This window comes from Balaenoptera borealis (genome assembly GCF_965194805.1).
Source record: "Balaenoptera borealis genome assembly, chromosome: 2".
NCBI lineage: Eukaryota > Metazoa > Chordata > Mammalia > Artiodactyla > Balaenopteridae > Balaenoptera > Balaenoptera borealis.
The window spans coordinates 103663349-103671981 of record NC_138867.1 but is presented as its reverse complement, the minus strand read 5'-3'; positions in this window follow the sequence as shown (position 1 = coordinate 103671981).

Below are 8633 nucleotides of genomic sequence, written 5' to 3'. Positions count from 1 at the left end.
AGTGTGTAAGAAAGAAAGTTGAAGTGTTGATTGAAGAGATTGAAGAGAAAGATAAAGGGTCAAAGAACTGGAGATCTACCATGGCTTTTGAAAAACTGTAGTGAGAAAATAGTTCAAGAAGAAACTGGAAAAAGAGAAGCTTTGTCAGAGCATAGAATACTTGAATTAGTCATTCTGACAGTGGAGTATTTTCAGTTGATTATAAGTTCCATGGAGCAGCCATGGGGGTGTGTGTCCGAAATGGGATGGCAGAGGTCTTGGAAGATGTGTGAGGCAAGTGTTGAACCACCAGGATATTGAAACACCCAGAATGAAAGCCTAGCTTGGGGTGGAGAGGATGAGTGAGCAAGGTGCCAAAAATTTCAGAGAATGGGAGGGGAAATAACCAGGATGTAGGAAATATGGTTTTGGAAGTTGCAGTAGTTGAAACTATGAAAGTATGTAAGATTGCCCAAAGGAGAGCTCAGAGCACAAGAAAATGAAAGGTCACCAATATTTACAGAGCAAGGAAAGAACACCAAGTACATTAAAAGCATGGGAAATCATGACCAGATAGGGAAGAGGGAAACCACTGTAACGTATTGAAAATAAAGAAAGTGACAGCAATTGGAGTGTGCCTAGAACAGAGCCTTGCATATATTGAAACTGAAAAAAAAGGAGGTCAGTGAATAAGAGGGTTTAAAAGAGATGATTATAATTGGGGATCAACACGTTCTTCCTGCTTATTGGTAGTTGTAGTGTAAATATAAGGCATCAAATCCAATATTTAAATTTTACCCTTCTTTCAGATCTTCTGAGAAATACTCAGTTATTTGGCATTGGAAGAGAGGTCTTTTTTTTCACATTAAAGCACCTGTCATCCTTATAATTATGCATTGGTTTTAAAATTTCTTAGAAGACTCCATCTCCTCTGTATAGGCTACTGATTTGTTCTGTCCTAGTCTCTGTTCCCCCTTTTTTAAAACTTAGCTTATTCTTATGGGAGCATTGCAATTCAACTGCTTTCCCATTGAGAAATAGTCTCAAATTTAAAAGATAGGGTACTATAAATTTGGAAAATCCACTACAGCATTATCAATATTTAGACAGATGTCTTTTGCTGGATATCTACACTTCACTCTTGATTTTTTTTGCTGTGTGAGTGTGATCTGGCTTGGAATATGTACTATGTTGTGAAATATTTACTTGAAGATTTATGAAATACATGCATTTTTTCAAACTAGAAGCGGAGCAAGGTGTCAATCATTTATTACCTGAGATAATATTTCAAATTGTGTGTAATAAGGATTTTTATTTGAAAACACATGCTATATGCACTGTATAGTACTATTTTTTGGAAGCAAAAAATATATCTATAAAATGCATAGAAAACAGTTATCTTTCCATTGCCAATATTTGTTGAATGCCTGCTATGAGTCACATACTGCACTAGGATCTCTGGTTATGACATTGCCTAAGGAAGGCAGAGACAGTGCTGCTTCCAGAAGATTGCAGTCTTTAGGAAAAAGCAAACATTAAACTAATATTATAATTATGAGAACTAATATAAAGGGGAAAATACCTGGTGCTATGGGCATGTGTAATATGGGACTGGAAAGACAGCCCAAAATGTTAGTAGATGTTATTTCTGAAAATCAAAAAGATTGCAAGGGATTTTATGTTTTTTCCCTTGTTCTTTTTTATTTTCCATTCTTTCTGTTTAGAATAAAACATTTATTACTAGAAAAGACATAATGTTCATTGGGTGAAAACATCAAGCAAGGCAATTTTGGCTCTGCATCTTCTCTTGCAATTGTAATCAACAACTTCAGAAATTTAAAGCTTATTTTAAAACACACTAAAATGTAAACTAAGACACATTACATGTTCTTTTCCTGGATTACTCAGCTAGAGTTGACTTTTATCCAATCCTGGACATCCTAATAGCATTTGGATTAAAGAATAGATTTGTGGTAAATCTAGCAAAATAAGCACTAATTAAGAAACCCAAAGATGCAAGGCCAAGTTTCATGCTCTGCTTACATAGAATCATGAATACTTTGTGCCTCAGTTCCTCCAAAGGAAGAAAGCAGAGACTGAGACTGACCACCAGAGCGTGTGAGTAGGTTGGGAATCTTATTTAAAGGCTCTGCAATCTATGATCACATTTCTTGCCATCAAACGACACAACTAAAGGGTAGTTGGTAGAAAATTCAGTATCAAATGGTCTCTGGTGATAATTGGAGAGAAATAACTTTCACAACTATGTACTATAACGTTTTTATCTGGATTCCGAAATAACTTACCTAACGTTCTCAGACAAAAAAAAATAAAATTTAAATGAGAACAGAGCAGATACCTAGAGTGGGTAATGACAACTTTGTGCATGCAGGGCAGGCACTCTAAGAAGAGACTAATGACAATTAACAGTTAAAAATACAGACTAGGTTAGAACATCTATAAACACATGCATTACCTTTCAAAAGGGATTAGCAATTACATGCACTCAATGCTAAAAATACACTGGCCATAATATAATATTTGGGATCTTGTAAGCTCTTTGAGTTCATCATTATAGACATCATTTACTGTAGATATTTGGAAGTGCCAGAGGATAGAATGCTGGGTAAACATGCTTTTGTGATACTTACACTATAAATGTATGGTACAAACTATAAATCAGGGTGACTCCTCATTTTTCAAATAAGAGTAGATTATCTCTTTAGCTTGGTAACTGTTATTTTATGTGAACTAGTTGGTTTTAAAAACTAAAAAGGGAATATTTAAAGATACATGCATATATGATGTTACATTTTGAGCTTCCTTTAAGCCAAACTTCAAACTTTAAATATGCTGAATTAAGGCACTACTATAAATAGAGCATAATAGAATTGTATTTATTTGATCTTTAGAAGGATATCAGTGATCAGTGAAGGCTGGGCAAAACGGCAAGTGTTTAAGTGGAAAACAGTGTGACAGGGACTATGGCAGGGTGATGGCATTGGCAATTAGCTAATGTCAATGACGCACTTAAGAAACACTGTGCAAGAAGGCTAATAAATCACAGCCAATCATCATTAGTAATCCATGACAGAAGGGAAAAGAGAAAGAAAGGAGGAGAGAAAGGTAGGAGACAGGCCTCAGTAACAAGTAAAGCATACTGTCCTATAATTAGAATAATTTATATTGCCGCAGGACCCAGGAAAGTCTTTCTAGTAAATAGTTCAACAAATAATTAGGAGGGTTGATAACCGTTTTGTCAGAATATGAGTTTTTCACTTATTTCATTTTAACTCTGTGTGTATGTATGTGTGTGCCCTTTAAGGGCACATGGCACTATACCAGGTAGGCATAGTGGTATTGAGTTTCAACTTCCTATCTGTTCTGAAGGATATAATAATTCCACACGAAAAAAGAGCTAATATATTGCTATCTAGTGTCTGCTGGAAATTCTTAGCTAGACAATTTCCCTATGGCGATGTGTGATAATAACCATGACTTTCAGGTCACCTGTATATGAAGAACTGAAAACTCTTCTAATATCCATTTGATGTTTCCAGTCAATGTTATTGTCTTATCAGTGATGCCGGAGTTCATCGTGAAAAGTGCACCATCATAATCTTTAAGCACTGACTAGGCTATTAAAGTGCAATTACAATATGGTGTGTTAAGTGGAATGATAGGGAAAGTAGACGGTGGTATTTTCAAGGTGGTGATTTTGGAAGACAAGGAAAGTTTCCCGAAGGAAGTGACCTATATTATGAGACCTAAAGAACTCAGACAGGCAAAGATAGAGGAGGAGTGAGATGGAGAACGTGATTCAAACAGAGGGATTATCACGTGCAAATCTGAAAAGAGAGGGAGCACGGCAATCTGGAAAACGGAAAGCAATTTCTTCTATACTGAGTGTAGATTTTGAGGTATTTTTGAGGTATGAAGTGGTGATAGGTAAGCCTGGAGAGATAAGCAGAGATCTAATTAATCATAGAGGTCTAAGGCCAATGGACAGGCAGGAGAGTTTAAGCAGGGGAATGGCATGATCAAGTCTGGAGCAATTGCAGTGATCCAGCACAGGATGACGACGAGCTTGAGAAGTAGTTGTAGTTGTATCAGATGATGGGTAAATGGAGTTGTTGAAGGGGATGGAAAGTTGGTGGAGGCAGAATTGACAATATTTAGCGTTGATTTTTCTCAAATTACAAATTCCTAGAGGAATTTCTGATTATTGTTTGATCCCACATTAGGTAGCACAGAGTAAATACTCAATAAATATCTGCAGAATAAATGAATGAATGAAACAAATTCAACCAAATTTATTTTCCTTTTCAACCTAACTTGGGAGAGGAGTTTTCACCTCTGTTTCTTATATCGAATTTTTTTCTCCCACATATTTGTCTCTGCTTATTACGTTTTATTTGACTCCTTCAGGTCTGGAAAACAGGCTTTTCCCACCACTTTTAACGTTGGTGCTGCCTGGAGTGTTTGTTTTCATCAAACTGTCCTAACTGTGAAAGAGAAGTTATTTTCTCAAATTTTTATTATGACAATTTGCAAAAATATAGAAAAGTTGAAAGAATATTGCAATAAATAACCAAATACCCACCACCTTGTTAATTATTTGCACTATTTCCTGTATTTATACATGTGTATATCATTTTCAAGTTACAGACATCACACCTCACCCTGAAGTATTTCAGCTGCAACTTCTAAGAATAAGGATAGTTTCATGTAAAACTATGATAGCATTATTGCCCCTAAGAAAATTAATATTAATTCTCTAATATAGTCATTTTCAAATTTTTCCAATTATCCAAAAATGTCTTTTATATATATTTTTTCAAATCAGGATCCAATCAGGTTTCACAGATGTCATTGATTGTTAGGTCTCTGAAAATGAGAGCTTTTTCAGTGAAGAATAAAAGTGATAGAATTATTTAACCTGGAACAAAAGTGCTGAGGATGACTTAATATTCAAAAGAAAGTACTGGGCAACCAGGTTTGTTTCCTAATTGGAAATGCTTTCTTTTTCTTTGGCCAGTGAGTTCAGTTGGCAGTGCATTGTATTTATGAGTCCTAGGTCAAGGGTTCAGTCTCTATGTGGGTCTCCTCCCACTCCATGGGGAATAATCTGTGTCCATGTGATCATACATTGTACTCCATGCTCCAGGTAATCACCTGGTAAAAGATTGGACTTTGTCACCAGCAGGAACTGAATGAGTGTATATAAATGGTTAGGTGAAAGTCTATTATTCCTTTAGAGGGAAAAAAAAAACCCTCAATAAATAATAAATTATTCATTTGGTGGGACATCTTCATATACAAAATAGTCTTTGATTTAAGGTGCTTACATCATGGCGTGATTTGCACGGTGCTTCCAGTTGAGTTTGTGTCTGGGGACAAATGATAAGCTGAGAGAAATGCCGAACAAAGTTGGGCATTTATCTCTTCCACTGCACCTGCCAAATCATCAAAGCATTAATAATATTAAGAGCAAGTAAGTGAGCCTACTTTTAAGGGCTAAGTTTTTGTCCTCCTTTAATTTCCCTTTCCCTCCCCTCCCACTTCTCTCTCTTTAATGGAAATGCCAATAGGAATTTAACAGTGGTGGACAGCCTAGTGGCACCTTAACGAAGTTTGCAGGTCTGGTCCAGCATCTCTCTTCTAACTGCACAAGGTTGAAAAATGATTATAATCTGCATCCTTTGTCTATATTCCGATGCAGTATGGTATTCTAGAGTGATGACTGTCTCTTCTAAAACTGTGAAACTTCCAGCTGTTTGTTAGCTCTGTCGTTCTGAAGAGGCTAAGCGAATGTTGGTTTATGTGCTCTAGTCTGTAGCAATAGAAAGGCTACTTGAATCTTTCAGTACTCCCTGTGAGCTGGATTAGAAAGGATAGATGACCAAAACAGAAACATTTGCATTCTCTGAATGACTGGGGTAGTTCCTTTATGGGCTTTATCCTTTCTTTTAAAATTTATAAATAATATATACTTTACTACATTATAAAATCTAGTTTTGCGTTAAAACAAGCATCCTGATTTTTCTATGCATATTACTTTTTAAACATAAATGTTTGTAAGGTGATGTTAGTGACAATGATGATAGCGCAGTCATAGTGGTTTTGAAAAGTTTGTACATGAACAGTGGTCCTTTGCAGTTGTACATATCAATATTTCAGGCTTCCACTGCTACCTCTAGAGCCTGGTCTTCATGGTACGCAGCAGTGTCTACTCTTAATATCTTTCCTTAGCCTTTGCTTCATGGGAGCTGCCTAGTCTTCAATTGCTCCATAGCAGACTAATGCAACCTCTTGTCTTATAGTACAATTGAACGGCACCAAAAGGCTGCTATAATGCATATTTTAGACAATCTCTATGTAAGGCATTCTTTCAATATTCCAGGGTCACTGGAGTCAAATAAAACTGTACATTCTTGAAATACAGAGGTAAATAGGGTTCCAGAACCAAGTTATTAGAAATGCTTCCAGACACTGGCATTTTCTATTAAAGTTGCTTCAGAAATAAAACTCACAAAACTGGAAACACCGCCAGATGGGAAATCACCTGGAGGTTAGATATACTTCAAGATACATTAGCAACTGCAATCACAAATTGTATGGCAGTATGTTCACAGTAGAAAGGATTAATGGTGGAACCAGGGATTCCTAATCACGAGTGTGTGGCAGATTAGTGGGAAATGAGGAGTGGGGCTTACAGGTAGCCTTTAGATTCTTGTGTACAACCTGTAACCAACTGTACTTCTGCTAAGCTTATAGAAACAGTGGGTATATATACTTGTGCATATAAACATTATCCATCAGGAAAACCCTGCAGAAAGATATAGTTTGCCACTCTCCATTACCATGAAAAACTTCATGTTTTCCCCAGAGCTTAATGCACATTAATTTCCTTCTCTATCTGCCATTCTGAACCTCAAAGAAAATGCCTTGTAGGTAACATTAAATCAGTTGATTACCTCAACTGATATAACATTGAACTGAGAACATTGTTAATAGTTGATATTATGGAGAAATTTCATACTCCTGATGGAAAGTTGTTTAAGGAAGTAGACAGATGTGGCACTATCTTACCATCAGCAAATAGTTCAGGCTCTTATGGTACTCACATAGGGGCATGCTGAAAATCACAAAAGCATATGGAAAGCTTTACTTTGCTTAGAAAATATATTTACTGGAAATAGTACAGGAATGTACAATTGCCCAAAAGGGAGCACTGAAAAGAGTCTCTCTCCACTGGTTGCTCAAAGAAGGTGTCAGGATTTCACTAGCATCTTTGCATAACCAAGTACGGAGAATCAGAGTCCTGGGTTGAAGCTGGGGTAAGATTCGAGCCCACCCAAGCATGTCTGAGGAGCTGCTGGGCAGGACTTTCCTGAGCCAATTTTCAGGAGAATTACTCATGGAAGAGTAGAAAGGGAGTAGCAAGGACAAGGGATTTTTGTCCTCAGATATCACTGTTACCCCACCCAGGGCTTCAAGTGTGGAGCTTATGGGAAAATGGAAGGCAGAAGGGCATGAGGGACAGAAGTCAATTTCCTGAGGCACACAAAGGGTAAAACCAGACATCAGGAGATAGGAGGAGATATATTCCTTTCCCTTCCAGGTGGAACAGACTTTGGCTTTGGTGCAGTGGGAATCTGAAAGCAACTAGAGATGGCATCTTTGGTATGGTAGGACATTAGCCTTGTTACAGGCCAGAAGCAGGGGAGTCAAAAGATGCCCTTGGGTGGCTTAGGCCAAGACAGAAGAATATGAGTTTTTTGTGAACTCACGAGAACCATAATTGGAAAATTCTAGAAGTAAATTGATGAAACTTTAAATAGAGGCTGAATTCCTGCAATAATAGGCAGAGGAATGAACCAGTGTTCTCCCATGAATATTAGCTCATGTGTAATAATGACCATAAATAACATTTCTTTTCAGCAGCCTACATGTCCAAAATCATCAATCTATTACTACCCCCATTTTTTTTAACATGAGAAAACTGAGGCACAAAGAAATTAAGTAATTTGCCTAAGATCACACGGTTAATTAATGGTAGAGCCCCAAATCAGACCCACCTAGGCAGTCTGACTCCAGAGCCCACTCTTTACCCCTGTATTACACTGTCTTGTCATAGGTCATCCCACGGGTCTAACAACAATCAGCTTACATATGTGATGTTCTATTTTATTTTAGGAACATCATCTAGCCCTTGTAAATCTAAGTAAAAATTAGAGACTGCTTATATTACTATAAATGAGTTAATATTGAAAGATTTCTAAGTATAGTTTGATTTGAAAGATAAATGGCTCTTTAACTTAGGGGTGGCTAATCAGTACATAAAAAAGCTGGAATTGTTTATTTCTTAATTTGAGCCCTCTAGCTAAATACTCATGAATAACTATCAAATAAGTAAAGCAAAATTAAAAATATAGAGAGGTCAGTTGAGGTAACTTGATGTATGGAATGGACAAGAAGGGAGAAAAAACAAGTTCCATGTTGGTACATTTGGCCACACTTTTTACCTTAATCATTTGAATTTCCTATGTGAGAGGTTCTGGTAGATGACAAGCAAGGAAAGAACTTCAAAAACTTCCAGAAATGTCAATTTATAGCACAGGAACTCAGTACTCTGTAATGGCCTATATGAG